This window comes from Anolis sagrei, chromosome 3 (genome assembly GCF_037176765.1).
Source record: "Anolis sagrei isolate rAnoSag1 chromosome 3, rAnoSag1.mat, whole genome shotgun sequence".
In the NCBI taxonomy this organism is placed as follows: Eukaryota; Metazoa; Chordata; class Lepidosauria; order Squamata; family Dactyloidae; genus Anolis; species Anolis sagrei.
In genome coordinates this window covers 75,724,366-75,743,117 of record NC_090023.1, presented here as the reverse complement: position 1 = coordinate 75,743,117, position 18,752 = coordinate 75,724,366, and positions in this window count along the sequence as shown.

Genomic DNA, 18,752 nt, shown 5'->3' with positions numbered 1-18,752 from the left:
TAGCCCCATTTCTTAAGCTTAGCTCTGCACAGGGGCTGCTCAACCCATCTTCCAGACTACAGCTCCCAGCATTCCCTAGACCAGGCCCTTAGGAGAGGAGGATGATCCAAATGCACTGCTTCCAAGCTGCAAGCTTTCTTCTCCTTGGATTTCTTTGAGAGCATCCCAATCCCTGCATATTTTCAATTTCCTATTCCCGGACTGCAACTCCCAGCAATCCTTCAGATAGGTAGATTAGTGATAGATAGGTAGGTAGGTAGATAGATGGATCAGGAGGACTCCTGGGTGTTGTAGTCCACAAATAGGTAGAGAAGGAAGAAAGGGGGGGAAAGAGGAAGAGAAAGAAAAGGGAGGGAAGGAAGGAAGGAAGGAAGGAAGGAAGGGAAAAAGGGAGCGAAGGCTGGCCACAGCAACGCGTGGCAGGTACAGCTAGTACACAATAAAACAGATTTAATGCATTACCATTGTCCATGCTGGCTTTCCCGAGCTCTGATATAAAAGACACTTTCACACTGCACAGTTACACCAGCTTGGTATCACTTGAAATGACATGGTTTCATCCTTTGAAATTTTGAGTTTTGTAGTTTGTGGAGGCCCTAGAGCTCTCTTCTGAGCAGAGAATTCCAATCCCTTTATGAAACCACAGATGCCAAGATTCCATAGAATGGTGCCATGTCAGTCAAAATGGGATCAAAGTAATATAACTGTGTGGTTATATTGGTCTCGCTTCTTTCTGTGGTGATATTTCTGTTAATTTGCACATTGACTTTTTGTCATGCTTAACCACATGTTTCCTTTAATTTACATTGCCTTCCATTTACAATCATAAGATGTTTATTGTAGGAAACCAATGGTATTCTCCAGGAATGCGCAAGTCTTTGGCCTCTGACTTTCCTCCCACTATGGTTTTTTTTTTCATGTCAGGAGCAACTTGAGAAACTGCAAGTCACTTCTGGTGTGAGAGAATTGGCCATCTGCAAGGACATTGCCCAGGGGATGCCCAGATGTTTTACCATTCTATGGGAGGCTTCTCTCATGAGAAGCTGGAGCTGACAGAATGAGAAGCTAGAGCTGACAGAAGGGAGCTGAATCTGCTATCGGGGGCTCTCCCACTATGGGTAATTTCATTAGATGTCAGCCCTATCTGCATCGTATCATGTCACCGATTCCTTGATAGCATCAGAAGCGTTACTCAGTTTCTGTATAAATGCTTACCTTCAGAATGTGGACAGGAATAGAGAGATTGTTACTCAGGACTTTATTGCACACAGGAAGCAAACCAGAATTTCAACATGCTATGCATATCCCACCGCTGGTCTGCTTCCTCTCTGCAATTAACCCACCCCCTGTTATTGATGGGGAAAATCCATCAATAGCTGACAATCCTATAACATTCCCATCACCTACTTTGTGTGATGGACCCATTCTGCTTTTGTGTTAGCATTTGAATGACATCAGGGAGTGCAATTCTTTTCCTTTTCCATTCACTCCCCCTACATTGCTTTGAAAATAATTAAAAATTACAGACCAGTACAAGTGTGTGGATGCAGAGAGTAAGTGTGAGTATAGGCTCAGGGAGATAGGGTGGGTTATAAATAAATATATAAATTATTATTTTAATTTGTAACACAACAAGATTAGTTCACAGCAAACAAGATCACTATGCTGGCTGTTGTATTGGATCACATGCTGGACACTTCCCAAATATCTAGGATTATGTGATGTATTGGCGAATAATGCATGCAAATCCCAGTAGGGTGGCCTTTTGCAGCTAACAGATGGTAATGTTGTCAGCGCCGATTGTGTTTAAGTGCAGGCCAAGGTCTTTAGGCACTGCATCCAGTGTGCCGATCACCACTGGCAGAACCTAAACTGGCTTGTGCCAGAGTCTTTGCAGTTTGATACCAGAGTCTTTGGAGTTTGAATTATTATTATTATTATTATTATTATTATTATTATTATTATTATTATTATGCTGTTTTAGAAATAGATATGATAATGAGGGTGCTAATAATGGTGTATACCTGGTATTGGTGATCACACAACTGTCATGGAATAGCATCTTAGTGCAACTAAGTCTTAAATTGGATTACAACTTCCACAATCTCCCGCTAGCATAAACACTAGGATTTTTGGAAGTTTTTGTCCAAACAAAGTAACTTTTCTAAGCTTGGGTTAATATCTCATTAACCAAAAACATGTAATTAGTCAGGATTGAAAAACATTTTTCCTAACTATTTGCCCGTTGACAATATTTGCCCTTCCTCTATCATTTTTGTCCTTAAAAGGAGCAACCAAACACCAACAGTGTGAAAATTGCCCACTGGCCATGAGAATGTGCTGTTTCTTTCTCTCCCAGCGTTAGATTTCATTTGCGTCTCTGTGTGTCAGAAGGTGCTGGCACTGTTTCTGAGTTTGCACAAGCCTGTCTACTTCACAATCCCACCACAAGTTTTCCTCACTCCCTCTCCTTTTAAACTATGCCATACACACGTTTTGAGTTTGTGTGCATGGCTGTGTGGAAACAAATGGGTGGAATTGTACAAATTCAGCGGTATTTCAGACAAAACCACCATCAAGCCATGCATTCCTGAGAGAAGGAAATGTGGCTGTGTGACAAACGTGCCAAGATTAGCACTGGGATAATGAGGGCAAATGGGGAGAAAAGAAGGGAACAAGGAATTTCAATAAGAAATATGTCGGTAATGTAAGCAGAACTTTTAAAAAAGATATCAAAACCCCTTGAAAGTTATAACTGGCATCAAATATCAGATGGAGTAGATAGTGCTACCCTTTAACTTTGGGTAGATCTTACGATAAATGTTTTATTAGGTTTTTATAAACTACAGCTACTACAACGAAAGAGGGGGAATAATATGAAGAGGATAGAACAGTTGGAAATGTAAAGGACACAAAAAGCAAAAAGCAAAAAAAAAAAAAAAACACAAAAAGTTGGGCCTCCTTCCGGCTCTGCTCCTGTTCATCTTTCTCAACATCTTCGTACTACTAAATGTTCTTTCCAAGTTCTATGATCACTTATCTTTGGACCAAATTTCTGATATATTCTTCGATTATTGTCCAATCAGTTTGTTTTATTGGGTTGCCTGTATTCGTTTTTAATAAAAAAGTTAAATTATCCATGTCCTTGATTTCATTTATCTTCTTCACCCATTTGAATTTGTCCGGTATTTCTGTCTGTTTCCAGAATTGTGCAAACACGATTCTGGCGGCTGTTGTCAGATAGGCGAATAAAATATCTTCATTTAGGTCTAAGTTTATATCTCCATCTGTAATTCCCAACATATAGTATTCCGCTTTTCTGGGAAATTTTTTCTTAAAAAGTTTCTGCATTTCGTCATGTATTTCTTTCCAATATTGTTGAGATTTTTCACAGCTCCACCAAAGATGAAAAAAGCTTCCATCATGTTCTTTGCATTTCCAGCACGTCTTAGATACATTTTTGTACATCTGATTTAATTTAACTGGTGTCATATACCATCGGTGGAACATTTTCAACCAGTTCTCTTTTAGATCTGTGGCATAAGTGTACTTTAATTTTTTATTCCACATTTTTTCCCAATCCGTCATCGCTATTGGTTTTTTGAAATTCTCCGCCCATTTTATCATACAACTTTTTATAAGTTCCGTTTCCGTAGACCAGTCTAACAACTTATCATATAATTTTGTAATACATTTTGTCTCCGTTATTAACATTTTGTCCCAGAATTCTTCCTTGAGTTGAAAGCCCGTCTTTTTATCTTGATTATGTTGTTCCTTTATTTGTAAGTAGTTCAGCCACATTATCCTTGGATAATTTTGTTTTATATCTTCGTACATTTTTAGCTCTGTCGAGCTGTGTCTTAAAAGTTCCTTATAGGTGGGCCAGTTTGTCCAGCCCAACAGTCTTCTCTGCTTTGCTTCCACAGGGGATATCCAAAGCGGGGTTTTTGAATAAAAATAATTTTTATATCGTTCCCAGATTCTGAGTAGTGAGGATCGAATAAAGTGGTTACCAAAATTTCTTTCCTTTTTCTCTTTTCCATACCATATATAGGCATGCCAGCCAACCCGAAGGTCATGGCCTTCTAATGTTAGAAGTTTTTCATTCTTCAATTTCATCCAGTCTTTGATCCAAATCAAGGCACATGCTTTGTGGTATAGCTTAAAATTGGGCAACCCAAAACCTCCTCGCTTTTTTTTATCTGTCAACACTTGATACTTTATTCTTGCCTTTTTCCCTTTCCATATAAATTTCAAGAGATCTGTTGTCCATTCCTTAAATTTCGTAATATTCCTTATTATTGGGATATTTTGAAATAAATAAAGCAGTTTTGGTAAAACCGACATCTTTATTAACGCAATTCTTCCCAGCAATGAAAGATTTAGATATTTCCACTTTTCCAGATCTTTTTTAATTTCACCCCATAGTTTTCCATAATTGTTAGAGAGGAGCTGGGCATTCTTGGCTGTAAGCCATATGCCTAAATATTTAATCTTGTTTACAGTTCGTAAGCCTGAAATGCTCATTAATTCCTCTTGTTTGTCCTTTGCCATGTTCTTCGTTAAGATGACGGTTTTGTTTTTATTTAATTTGAATCCGGCTAACTTACCGAACTCCTCAATTGTTTCTAACCAGTTTTTGAGATTCTCCCGTGGGTTTTCTATTATACCGATTAAGTCATCTGCATAGGCTCTGGCTTTAAATTCTTGTTTCCCAATTTTTACCCCCTTGATCGTTTCATCTTCTTTTATCTTTTTCATCAAAATTTCTAGTGACATTATAAAGATCAAGGGGGATATAGGACAACCTTGTCTTGAGCCTTTCCCTATTTTGAATTCCGCCGATGTTTGTCCATTTACTTGTATTCTGGCGCTTTGATTCTTATAAATTTCTTCGATCGCTGTTATAAATTGGTAGCCCATGTCCATTTCCTTCATTAAAATTTTAAAAAAATCCCAATTCAAATTGTCAAATGCCTTCTCCGCGTCGACCGCAAGGAAAGCAACTTCTTTTTGGGGATTTGCTTCAAAGTATTCAATCATGTCTAACACTATTCTCATATTGTCTTTTATATTTCTTTTTGGTAAAAATCCCACCTGTTCTTCCCCAATCCAATTGCTCAAAAAGGTTTTCAATCTTTGCGCCAGGATATTTGTAAAAATTTTGTAATCCACATTTAGAAGCGAAATTGGTCTATAGTTCCGCACGTCTAAATGATCTGATGACTCTTTAGGTATGACAATTATTTCCGCCAGATTCCATGTTTCAGGAACTCCCTGATTCCCGAGAATTCCATTCATTACTTTCTTTAACATTGGCGTAAGCTCTTTCTTAAATACTTTGTAATACCCGGCGGTGAAGCCATCCGGGCCTGGTGCTTTACTCGCATCCATTTTTATTATCGCTGCCTCTATCTCCTCCTCTGTAATTTCTTTATTTAATTCTTCCCTTTGGGTGTCTGTGATTTTTGGTATATTAAAATTACTTAAATATTCCACTATGTTAGTAGCTGGAATATCTTCTTTCGCATATAGCTTTTCATAATACTCTTTGAATTGTTGCAATATCTCTTCATCCGTTGTAACCTCCTCATTTCCTTTCTTTATCTTTACTATTCTTTGTGCTTGTCTCTTTTTCCGAACTTGTCTAGCTAACCATTTCCCGGACTTATTTGCATTTTCAAAATGATATTGATTTAAAAATTTTAAATCTTTGGCTTGATCCTCTAATTCAATATTGAATCTTTTCTGATGTAATAATTCGATTTCTTTAATTATATTTATGTTTCCTGGCTTGTTCTTTAATTCCTTTTCCTTTATATTGATTTTGCTTATGACATCTTTTAACTCTTTTTGTTTATTTCTGTTGTTTCTGGCGCTGTGCTGTATAAAGTGGCCTCTTAGAACCGCCTTACCGGCGTCCCATATCACATTTTGATGCATTCCTGGGGTGTTGTTTATCTCTACATATTGATTGATCACCTTTCTATATCTTATTATGTCCTCTTCTTTTTTAATTAAATTTTCATTTAATCTCCATCGTCCTTTTGCTTTTTTTTGATTCATTTCTATCTCTATAGGGGCGTGGTCTGAGATATCTCTCGGCATTATATTTATGTCCCAAATCTTTGTAATAATATTGTTAGATGCCCAGCACATATCAATTCTTGACCATGTGTGATGTCTATGGGAATAAAAAGTATAGTCCTTTTTCTTAGGGTTTTTATATCTCCACACATCTTTAAGATCATACTCCTCTTTGAGATCGAAAAATATTTTAGGTAATGTAGATGTCGAAGATTTTATACCTTTTTTCCCTGTTTTTGATTTGTCCAGTTGACTATCAAGTACCCCGTTAAAATCTCCCAAAATTATCAAATCATCAAATTCCATTTCCTCCAATTTTTCTTTTAAGTTTTCCACAAATTTCGTTTTGGGACCATTTGGTGTATATATGTTACAAATTAGTGTTCTCTGATTTCCGGAGATAATTTTGACAGCTACAAATCTTCCTTCCGTGTCTTTAAAGGCCAATTCCGATTGTAAATCTTCTTTAATATATATTGCAACTCCTCTTTTTTTCTTTTCAAAAGAGGAGTAGTACAATTTGCCCAATTTTTTATTTGTTAGGTGTGCAACGTGTCTATGCATGATATGGGTTTCCTGTAGCGCCATTATGTCATATTTCCCCTTCTTTAAATTGTTAAACAAACTCTTCCTTTTATTAGGAGAATTGAGACCATTAACATTCAAAGAGTAAATCTTTATTTGTCTGTCAGTTAGCATTGTTAGAATTGTCTGGTTTCAAGCCTGTGTCGTCTTTTCCCTCATCGGAGTTAGAGGATTCTTCATCATCATTGTCAGTTACCAATGTGTCGTAGTCCGGTGAATTAAACCTTGCCCTTTTACTCTTTTTCCCCTTTCTCGGAGTTAATGGTGCGTTGTTGCTTGAAGTTGCTCCAGCACTAAATTTCCGTTCTTGTCTCGGGGGTTTACTTTCCAATTTCTCTACATCTTGATCTTTTATTAATTTCTCGTAAAAGTCTTTTGCCTTGTCTATTGATGTCAGCCAATACTTCTGCTCCTTATACGTTGTCATGATTCCTTCCGTCCTCTCCCATCTGAATCTGATATTCCTTTTCTTCAACTCTTGGGTAAGGAAAAAGTACTGTCTTCGCTTTATCAAAGTTGTCTGGGGGAATTCTTTTAACACCACCACTTTTTCCCCTTTATATTGTAATGGGATCTTACTGTTGGCCTGCAGCACCTCGTCTCTAGTTCTTTTCCTTACAAAGCTCACCAAAACGTCTCTGGGTGTTTTATTCTTTCTTGAGTAATTCGTTGCAAAGCGGTAAATTTGGTCCACCTCTTTATCCATGATTTCTAATGTGCTTTTTAGCGATGTAGCCAATATTTCCAGAGTAATTCCTCTTATATCTTCATTTGGGCTTTCTTGTATGTTCCTCAGTCTAAGTTGTGTCTCCAATTCTTTCATTTCCAGAAATTCTTGATTTCTTTCTAATTTTTGTCTTTGTGCATCCCAGGAGACCACTCTCTCCTGGATAGTCTTCTGAAATTTTTCCTTTTCCTTTGTTTTCACCTTTATTTCTTTTAATTCTTCTTTGAGTGTGATCAAATCTTTGTCCACCCTGCCTATTTCTTCTTTGAATTCCTTTTTTAATTCGTTTTTTAATTCCGTTTTTAGCTCCTCAAATTTATTCTGCATCTCTTTGTAATGAGTTTCTTGCTTTGCCTTTAGGTCCTTAATCCCAGTTTCAAATGAGGTTTGCAGGTTAGTTTGTGCTAAAGCTAAATTTTGAATTTCCTTTACTACATCCCTCAGGCTTGGTTCTTGTGATCCTTGAGAGTTTCTTCTCTGCAGCAAAGATTGGTCTATTTTTAATTCTTGTTTTATTTTTGAGGCTGGATCTTGTTTAGTTTTTGGAGTTGTCATAATTCTTCGTTTCACTTGCTTAATTAGATGAATTTTTGGTAGGTTTATTACAATTAATTCCTTGCTTATAGCTGATTTACGTAATAATTGATTTTCCCGTAATTTAACTGGTAAAATATAGGGGTAGAGATGATGTTACTAATTCATTAATTCATTAGAATGTCCTTGTTTAAATTTTTAATTCATTCAGTGTATAGACTTAACACTTAGAGCTGCACTTAATTCTCCTTCCTGGTTCCGAATCAATAAATGAGTTTCTTTCATGTAATGAAAATATATATATATATATATTGCCTCGTCTTTATCTTTATCTTCTTCTCTTCTTCTCTTAAACCAATCTTCCTCCCCTTTCTGCTCGTTGAGTTATCCTGTCCCACGTTGTCCTTTTCCTCGTTATCTTGTCCCACGTTGTCTTATCGATTTATCCCTGGCGCGCTGTGTTGTTTCTCTCCGTCTTCTCTCTCTTCTAACTCTTCTATCCCTGTCGTCTGTCGTCTGTCGTCTGTCTGGTCCCTCGGCGCTCCGCCTCCGGGTCGCCCGCAGTCTTCAAAAACGTCTGATTTTATTCCCAGGTTCACTATCTTCCTCCTTCTTCACTCCTTGCCCTACCCCCTCCTTCTTACCTTGGTTTAAATTTAATTTTCGGCTTATTGTCCCGTATTTTTCTTCTCTTTTTCTTCCGCCCTTCTTCAAAATGGCGGGAGTTCCGTTTCCGCCCTTCCCCTTGCCTCACTTCCGCTCTCTTTGCCCTTAAGTCTTCACTTCCGTCCTGGCTTTTATTCCTCCGATCTCCTTATTCCGCCGGCTCCTCCTTCCTGTCGTCACTTCTTCTTCCGCTCTAGTCCAGCTTTGTTTACAAGGAGCTCCGCGGTAGACAAAACAACATGGCGCCAAGGTCGGTATAGTTGTTTATCTTTCCTTCTTATGTCGAGCCCAGAGGAGGCTTCTTCAGGGGAGGGGGGGTTTCTTATTAGAAGAAGGAGGGGGAATTTTCCAATTTAAAGAGAGTATTTATGTTTAAATAGTGGTGCGGATTATTTGTGACTTTTTTGCGTTTCCCGAAACAGTCCAATCCCAATTCCTCCTACTCGACAAATCTTCTTACTTGATTGGGATATTTTGAAATATATTGGATTTTTCCTGCTGTTAAGATCAGCTCAGTTAAAGTCTTTTATATCCAGGTCCTGGGGTTGAAAAGCCCTCTTATTATTTCTTTAATTTCTTATCTTTCCCTTCTTATCTAATTTTAATCAGTTGCAGAGTCCAGATTTGCCGTTCTTGTTACTTACCCCTCTTGACGGGGGATATATCTTGTCTTTGATTCTTGATTTAAATGGGGGAAGACGGCAGTTCCTGCAGGTTTCCCCGCTTCCCACGGCGCGATCCGCTACCGGAGGTATTCCCCGGGCCCTTTCTACCCCCACCCTTGAGGGGACGGGGGTTTCTGGGGCCGTCGGGTTATCCTACCGGTTTCCGCGTTCCCTCAGCACTCGATCCGGCTGAGGAGGGGAGCAACAGGCTCAACCCGATCGCGAAACGTGGTTCCTCTCTGCAGAGCCTCAGAGAGGTGCTCCTGCCGCCATGCCGCCCCACCGGAAGTCGAACTTTGGGTAGATCTTCACAATATAATGAATGCAGTTTAACACTTTAACTGCCATGGCTCAATGCTATGTGTATGTTGTTAAGGTAAAGGTAAAGGTTTTCTCCTGACATTAAGTCCAGTCGTGTCTAACTCTGGGGGTTGGTGCTCATCTCCATTTCTAAGCTGAAGAGCCGGCATTGTCCATAGACACCTCCATGGTCATGTGGCCAGCATGACTGCATGGAGCGCCGTTACCTTCCCACCGGAGCGGTACCTATTGATCTACTCACATTTGCATGTTTTCAAACTGCTAGTTTGGCAGAAGCTGGGGCTGATAGTGGAAGCTCATGCCACTCCTCACATTCGAACCTGTGACATTTCGGTTAACAAGCTCAGCAGCTCAGCGGTTTAACCCACTGCACCACCGGGGGCTCCATGTGTATGTTGTTGTATGCTTTTAAATACTGTTTCTCTCAAATAAATCTTTGTAGGGAAAACTCCTACAGGGGTGCCCGGATATTTTTATGTACCCTGTTTCGGGACAGAATCCCCTTCTTCAGGATAGACACAGTAATTACAGGCTCACGTATAAATGCCTAATGATTTTACATAGGCACTGCTACTGGTGATTCAAACTGTGACTGACTTTATGACTCATTGTCTTCTTACCCTGTGTAAAAAGAGTCTTTATTGTACATGCTTACTTGAAATCTGTATACATTGGGATCTTACAACTGTATGTTTGAGAGCGGATGCTCCTTTACTTTATGTGACTGTATTGCAACTATTATGTTTGAGAGCGGTTGCTCCTTCTCACTTTACTTTGTGTGACTGTACTGAACCATGTACTGAATTTTTATATTCTTTATGCTGTTTGAGTATTATTTTTTCCTTACATAGACTATTTGTGTGTATTTTGACCTTGTAAAACTACACAGATCTTTTAATTTTCCCATATAGAATCTGGCTTCTAGGCACTCGATCTTCTGTTCTCTGGACATACTTCAGTTTGTTAATGGCTGCATTAATTTGGCATGAAATGCTTTTGTAACATAAGAATAATTTTGCATTTTTGGTGTTAACCACTTAAATACCTGCAAACATGGACCTTGTTTATATATATATATATAAATTCCAACCTGGGAAAGAACCACTTCTTATTACCTCATCAGATGGCTGGTGGCAGGAGGCAGTGGTGCTCCGCTTCACCACGGAGCGTGGGGAATCCGATGGCCCATGCCTCGCATTGCCCAGATCCATGGGAGGGCAATCACATGGAGTGAAGCATGAGCACACATGGTGTTCCACCCTCCTTCATCCATGGAGCTGGTATGACTGATGGGAGCTGGCCGGCTTCATGGGTGACCAGGGCTAGATCAGTGTATGCCATCTATTTTAGCTCCGTATGATGAGGTCGGTAGTGGGAATACACACTTCATACCAACCACTTTCACCTACCACTACTCCTCCCCACAATAAATCACCAAAGGGATGCTGTCTGGAAGGATGACCACATACCTAAATACCAGGATTTGCTATAAAAATCTCAGGGTGAAAAGCAAGGCTTTTTGGACTTGGGTCAAACTCAAAGATATGCATTGTAAATATTTTTTTCATGTCAGGAGCGACTTCTAGTGTGAAAGAATTGGCTGTCTGCAAAGTTGTTGTCCAGGGGATGCCTGGATATTTGATGTTTTACCATCCTTGTGGGTGGCTTCTCTCATGTCCCCACATGGGGAGCTGGAACTGACAGAGGGAGCTCAACCTACTCACCCAAAATTCGAATCACTGACCTATTGGTCAGCAATCCTGCTGGCACAAGAGTTTAACCCATTGAGCCACCAGGGGCTCCTATTGTAAATAAATAGTCATAAATGTGTTGTTGTAGGTTTTTTGGACTGTATGGCCATGTCCGAGAAGCATTCCCTCCTGACGTTTCACCTGCATCTATGGCAGGCATCCTCAGAGGTTGTGAAGTCCCAGTGATTCTGGCCATGAAAGCTTTCGATAGCACATTAGTCATGAATGTTATGCATTAGGATTAGAGCTACTATGAGGTAAGTACAATTAATTTTCTTTAATCTACGTAGACCTGCTCCAGGTGGCATAAGTTCCCTTTTGATGGTATATCATTTTAAAATCTCTGGCTTATGTGTAGAATGATCTAAATCTGTGAAATAACGGTGAAAGAATTTGCCAGATTTTTTTTACTTGCCACTCTGTATCAGTAGAAATTTATATTAGGCTATAATTCAAGCTGTGAGCTGGAGCTATGCTTTGTTCATCTATGGCAGGCTTTGGGCTGGGATCCAGGTTAGGGCAGCTGCTAATTGTAGGCTGATGTGAGTTACGACTGAATGAAAATGACTGCTATCAAGGTGAACAGCTGTGGTCTCTAAAATGTCAGCTTAAATGGGGTGTGTGGAATAAAGCGCTCATGGTCGGCAGAACTTGCTTCTGGCCACGGTCCAGAGAGAGAAAAAAACATGAAATCATGGGCTGCAATATGCAATCTGATGTTTTCCTGAGTGTCCCCATTGATCAGATGGTGCTCTAACTTTATATCTTTGAGGAAAAGTGCATATTCTTCTCTCACCAATTACCCCGGCACCGTGCTGCGGTTATCATTATACAGTGTGGCCTCCGTAACAGCAGGACCATTATCCATAGTTTTATTGATCTCCTTCTCACAAAAGGGGTTGCCTGTTGGTTCGTTAGCATGATTCCATGGGATTTTTGGGCTGGGACTCCATTTCAAGTCGAGTTCACTGGAACACGAAGTCATAGAATCATAGAGTTGGAAGACACCTTGTGGGCCATCCAGTCCAACCCGTGCCACGAAGCAGAAAAATCGCATTCAAAGGATACCCAACAGATGGCTATCCAGCCTCCAAAGAAGGAGCCTCCACCACACTTCGCTAGGGCAGAGAGTTCCACTGCTGAACAGCTCTCACAGTCAGGAATTTCTTCCTAATGTTCAGATGAAATCTCCTTTCTTGTAGTTTGAAGCCATTCTCCCGCATCCTAGTCTCCAGTTTCTCCTAATGCCACAACCTCTTAATAAAGTTCCTTATGTTGTGTTGACCCCCAGTCATAAAATTATTTTCATTTCTACTTCATAACTGTAATTTTGCTACTGTTATGAATCGTAATGTAAATATCTGATATGCCGGATGCATTTTCATTCACTGGACCAAATTTGGCACAAATACCCAATACACCTAAATTTGAATGCTGGTGTGGTTGGGGGGTGGGGTCATTTTGTCATTTGGGAGTTGTAGTTGCTGGGATTTATAGTCCACCTAAAATCAGAGAGCATTTTGGACTCCACCAATAATGGAATTGAACCAAACTTGCCACACAGAACTCCTATGACTAATAGAAAATACTGGAAGGGTTTGGTGGGCATTGACCTTGAGTTTTGGGATTGTAGTTCACCTACATCCAGAGAGCACTGTGGACTCAAACAATGATGGATCTGGACCAAACTTGGCACAAATACTCAATATACCCAAATGTGAACACTGGTGGAATTTGGGGAAAATAGACCTTGACATTTGGGAGTTGTAGTTGCTGAGATTTATAGTTACACCTATAATCAAAGAGCATTCTGAACCCCATTAACAATAGATTTGGGACAAACTTCCCACATAGAACCCCAATGACCAACAGAAAATACTATGTTTTTTGGTGTTTGGTGACCCCTCTGACACCCCCTCGTGATCCCTCCAGGGGTCCTGACCCCCAGATTGAGAAACAGTGGTCTAAGTGGTTGCCAATATTTTCTTATTTTTAATCAGATCAAGGTAGTAAATCAGCAGAAGCCATGTGGACAGAGCTCTGCTACAGCTGGCTTTGTCCTAATTTCTTTGAACCCCACCAGTGTGCCTCATCTGTAAAATTGGGATACTGATTGGTTGCCTTAGATAACATCTTTTTTTCCAGCCTTGCTATCTAGCTTTAGAGTGATAGCTAATAATGCCCAATCTATGTTAACTGACAAGTCGTCCCCCCCCCCCCCCCCGGGGACACAGTAGATCATTTACAGAAGACTAACAGAAAGTTGGGGAAAAGGTAATGCTCCATCTCCTTGGAATTCTCTCCTGTAAAAGTCCATCTTCCTTAAGCATGATTTGGTGAATATCTGTTTGCCTTGGTAAAATTTTAAATTAGAGATAGCCTTCAGCTTTGCGATCACTTTTCTCAGAAATCAGGAACAGAGGGTAAACAGTAAACCAAGCAAACAGAAGACTGCATTGCACTTCTTGACGTGAGAAGTATTCCTTGGACATTGTGACACAGATCCCTCTGGTTGGAATAGATGTGTGTGTGTGTGTGTGTGTGGTTATGGAAGTTCACACACAAAAGTGTGCCACCGTAGGCTTGCTGTGATGCAATCTGATTCCTCACCAGAAAGATTCCACATCTCTGTGCCCAGTCTTTCTGACAACTGCTGTGGACACAGCGTCGAGTGCATCTAGTTTAAAGGGCTGTAAACTTTCCTGGAGTTTTTCCAATGCTGACCATGCTGTGTATAAACTAAGCACTCCAGGGGTGGGGAAGACAATGTTTTGATTTGTTTGTGGGGGTTTGCTATGAGAGTGATAGGATGATCACGTCACATTCATCACCATCTCTTTCAGGATGAACTCGGCCGGAATTACACACACACACAAGATTCGGGGTATGTGGCACGTAGACATAGGCATCCTTCCATGTGCGCAAACACAGAAACTTTGACAAAGTTATAGTTGCATAAACTTTATCAGGAAGTCATCAGACCAAAGTTTCCAGACTGCTGCATTTAACTCCTCTTTGATTTATTATCTGAACGACATTGTTGATTCAGTTATTTCCAAGAATTTAAGGAGCTTGTTTTCAGTTGACTCTTGATGTTCCTGACCATTTTCATATCTGTGCACCTGACTATAAGTTAAAAAGGACTCTCTTTTTAACTAGTACCATCTCTCTCTCAACACATCCAATCTTTTACAATTTGGGCAGCTAAACAGAATTGGGACTGAGCAGTACTAGAATGGGAGACAACCACATGTTATCAGAGATCTCCCTGCATCTAAACCTAAAAGTTTGGAAGTATTGTCAGTTCTGCCTAAAAGTATTGTCAGTTCTGCCAATCAGAACTGACAATACTAGACTAGTGGGGCCAATGGTCTGATTTAGTATAAGGCAGCTTACCAAGCGGGGAGTTTTGTGTGTGTGTGTGTGTGTGTGTGTGTGTGTGTGTCAGGAGCGACTTGAGAAACTGCAAGTCGCTTTTGGTGTGAGAGAATTGGCCATCTGCAAGGACGTTGCCCAGGGGACTATTGTTGGGGTTTTTCTTGGAGAGGGTCGGTCTTTTAGGGTCCTAAGGACTGCACTGGCTTTTCCAAAGCAGCACACAGATTTCAGACCACATAGTTCTCATCCCTGTTCTAGATGAACTCAGCAGTTGAGTGCCTGTATTATACCTTTGGTTATGAGGTCAAAGGTATAAGTCTCAACAGCCTTATATGCAACTAGTGGATGCTCATTCAATATTTATCCACAACCTTCCTCTAAACTCAGGAAGTATTTTTTCAGTTCACAGTAATCCTGTGAAATAGGATTAGTTTACCATCTGCCTCAGCCTACCTAGGGAGATTTAAAACAGGAATTTGAATCTGGCCTTATCACCTTTCTTAATGTTTAGGTGACATCTCTTTTCCTGTCTTTTCTGCTCCTGAAGAGAAGCAAATGTATCAATTGTCCACCCAAATCTTGTCAGTTTGGGTGATATTTGCATTTTCACATTAATGCAATTGAGAAATATCATTAAATCAGTAGAAGTTGGAAGATATAGAGCATAATATAAAAATTTCCAGCAGCTTGCAAAAGAATGAGGAAGTACTCCATCGGTGTCACAAGTGGACGGTGAAGTGACAGCTCCCCCTGTGGCCGGAATTCGAGCATACCCTCATGAAGCTGGAATGTTAAATAGCCTCTGTGTATCTGTCTATATATTTTGTATGTCTATGGCATTGAATGTTTGCCATGTATATGTGCATTGTAATCCGCCCTGAGTCCCCTGTGGGGTTAGAAGGGCGGAATAGAAATACTGTAAACAAACAAGCAAATAAATAAATAAATAAATAAATAATATATTTACACTGGGGGAGATACACATGGTGGAAAAAGTGTAAAATCCTTTGCTCCTATTGCTTTGCTTTCGTTGTTGCTGTTGTTTCCAACTTACAGGGAACATAAGCCAAACTTATCAAGGGGTTTTCTTAGTAACATTTGTTCATGGGTGGTTGCTTTTTCCTTCCTCTGAGGCTGACAGAACATGGCTTGCCCAAGGTCACTTAGTGGACTTCTATGCTTCTGTGGGAATTTCAACTGTTGTCCGTTGGAGTCCTAGTTCAACGCTCAAACCATTGCACTATGCTTGATCTTTGGAAGACGGTACAATGACGTTAAAAGTAACAACCAAGACTGTATGGACCTCATCAGAGGATGCTTTTACCCCGTCTTTAGAGCTCCATGCCAACCATCACATGATGTCATGTGACTTCCGGCAGAGGCCCCACCCTCAACTGGGGTGAAAGAGTCATCGGATGCTTTCCCCACAACACGGGAGGCTTCCCATGTTGTGCTGGTTCTATTGGGGCCTCACCAGGAGCAGAACACTTTCCCCATGTGATGGGGAAAGTGTCGTTGAGAGGGAGGTGCACACAGGGTGACAGTTTTGCTCTGCTGCCCCTCTCCATTCGCCTGGCCTTTATGATGAGGCCCTAAGAATCCTAATCATGGCTGTTCTACTGCATTTTCCAGTTTGGCCCTAAAATGCTTTGACTGTACGTATCCTGTATGGAAATGTTGGATAAAGTTTGCTGTGGTTGGGAAGTGAGACAGAAGAGCAAAAGGAGATGAGCTCTGTATGTGGTTATAGTAAATAGTGTCCATTCAAGTACTCTATTTGAGATTTACACCATCTGAATACTCAGCAGGCAGATGGGCCAGGGAGGAGGCCCCTGAGAGCCATTGGTTGTTTATGCCTCTCACTTCCTAAAATTATTGCCTCACTTGAGAAGACGTGTCTGGTGGGACATCATACTTGCAGACCGGCACATATACAAACAGACATGCAAAGAGCACCAAAATCCAGACAAGAGGCAATTCCTTTCTTCCAAGATTGCTTTGCATCTATAAATAGTATAAAATTAATCAGGGCTCCAAATGCAGTTTTAGACTTCTCTTCTTAGGATTCCTCAGCTGACTTGGGACCCTTCCAGACAGGCCCGATATCCCAGGATCTGATCCCAGGTTTTCTGCTTCAAACTGGATTATAATATAATCCAGTTTGAAGCAGAAAACCTGGGATCAGAACCTGGGATATGGGGCCTGTCTGGAAGGGCCCTCAGCTAGTCAGTGGTCTTGCTAGCAGTCTGCTTATGGTAATGATATTCAAAAATATTATTAATATAATGATTATAGTTTAAGTTATTTGATTTCCCCCTCAAAACTGGGACACAAAGGCTTATTATTTTTAAAAAGACAATCAAAAACACTAAACAGAATTAAACTAATTACAATATTAAAACAGTTCAGAGCTGAATAAAAAAAATAAAATGCCTAGGGGCAGCCACTGAGAAGGCCCTTTCTCATGTTTCCACCAACTGTGCTTGAAATCGTACTGGAACCAAGGGTGGTTCCAGACAGCGCCAAATCATGGGTTTTAAACAGCAGCAAAAAAATCCTGAGACTTTAGAAGAGGTTAACATACAGACCTGTTGGCCCCGGGATTTCTGCCTCAGTTGTCCAGACTTTGTTGCAAGATTTAGAGGAACCGAAGATAGTCACCACGGGACTTCTGGTGGAAACTTTTGTGTTTTTTTAAACCCTCAAGATGCAGATATGCAGAGAATCACTGCAACAAATCACTGCAAAAGTTCCATTCTTTGTCCTAGCCAGAGAAACTGTGCCCTCCCGATGTTTCATGAAGTATCTACCACACAAAGTTTACAGGTAGGACCACTTCTGACCAAGTCAGCACTGCACAATCAAACAGGAACACTGACTTTCAAGCCAGGAACAGAACTTTGTCATTATTGACACTTTTTAGAGCCTGGCTGCCTGGCCATCTGGTCAGACAAATTTGGTTGTGTACTTGTAGCATCAAACAACAGGGTGCTGTTCCTGAGTTATACATGTCTGTCCCTGATTGCTCTTCTTGTGAAAAAATGTACAACATTGACTAGAGGGCCACAACTTTGTCCTGGCCAGAGAAAATGTGCCCTCCATATGTTTCATTAAATTTCTGGCACACAAACGTTTTTTCCTCCTACTCAACTGTCACCTTTTTAGGAACCGACCAATTAGGAACAAACATCTAAAACCCAGGAACAAACTCGATACAAATCCAATGATTTTTGATTGCAGAGACCTACAGACATTCAAAGATGCGGATATTCGGCCCAACATTTATTTATTTATTATTTACTGCATTTCTATGTCACCTCTCTCAGCCTGAAGTTGACTTGAGGCAGCTTACACTGGCACAATTTGATGCTACAACGATCATAAAAACATAATTAAAACATTTAACGCATGTAAAACATGTAAAAAGCATTTAAAACATATAAACACCAATAACTTCCTATTAGCTCATTTTCTGAAGGCATTGTCAAGCCATTCTTTCCTGAGTTCCATATTCCTGGAAATCTCATATTTTTTGCCTTTTGTAGTGATTGCTTCCATGGGTTGTCGTAAGTTTTTCGGGCTGTATGGCCATGTTCCAGAAGCATTCTCTCCTGATGTTTTGCCTGCATCTATGGCACACATCTTCAGAGTTTGTGATTGCTTCCATGTTTACAGGGAACGGCATCTGGCCACCCTCCTGTTTTCTGCAGAAGCTCCTGGGATAAAGGTACTGTCTGGACAGGCCCTAAGAGAAAGGCTTCATACAGGGAGATGGGATACGCAAAAGAGCCAGGCTTTGTAAATCATACACCGCACTTTGAATTGTGCTGGGAAACAAACTGGCAAGCAGTGGAGCTGTTGCAACTGGGGCATAGTATGGTCTCTGCAACCTTCCCTAGTTAGCTGTGTGACAGCAGTCCTTTGGACCAACTGTTTTATGGTACAGATGACTCACGTGTTCCTGAAAACTACCTTGGATATTTCCAGACAAGACAACTACCGTGCAGTGCTTCCTAAATGGCATCACTGTCTTCCATC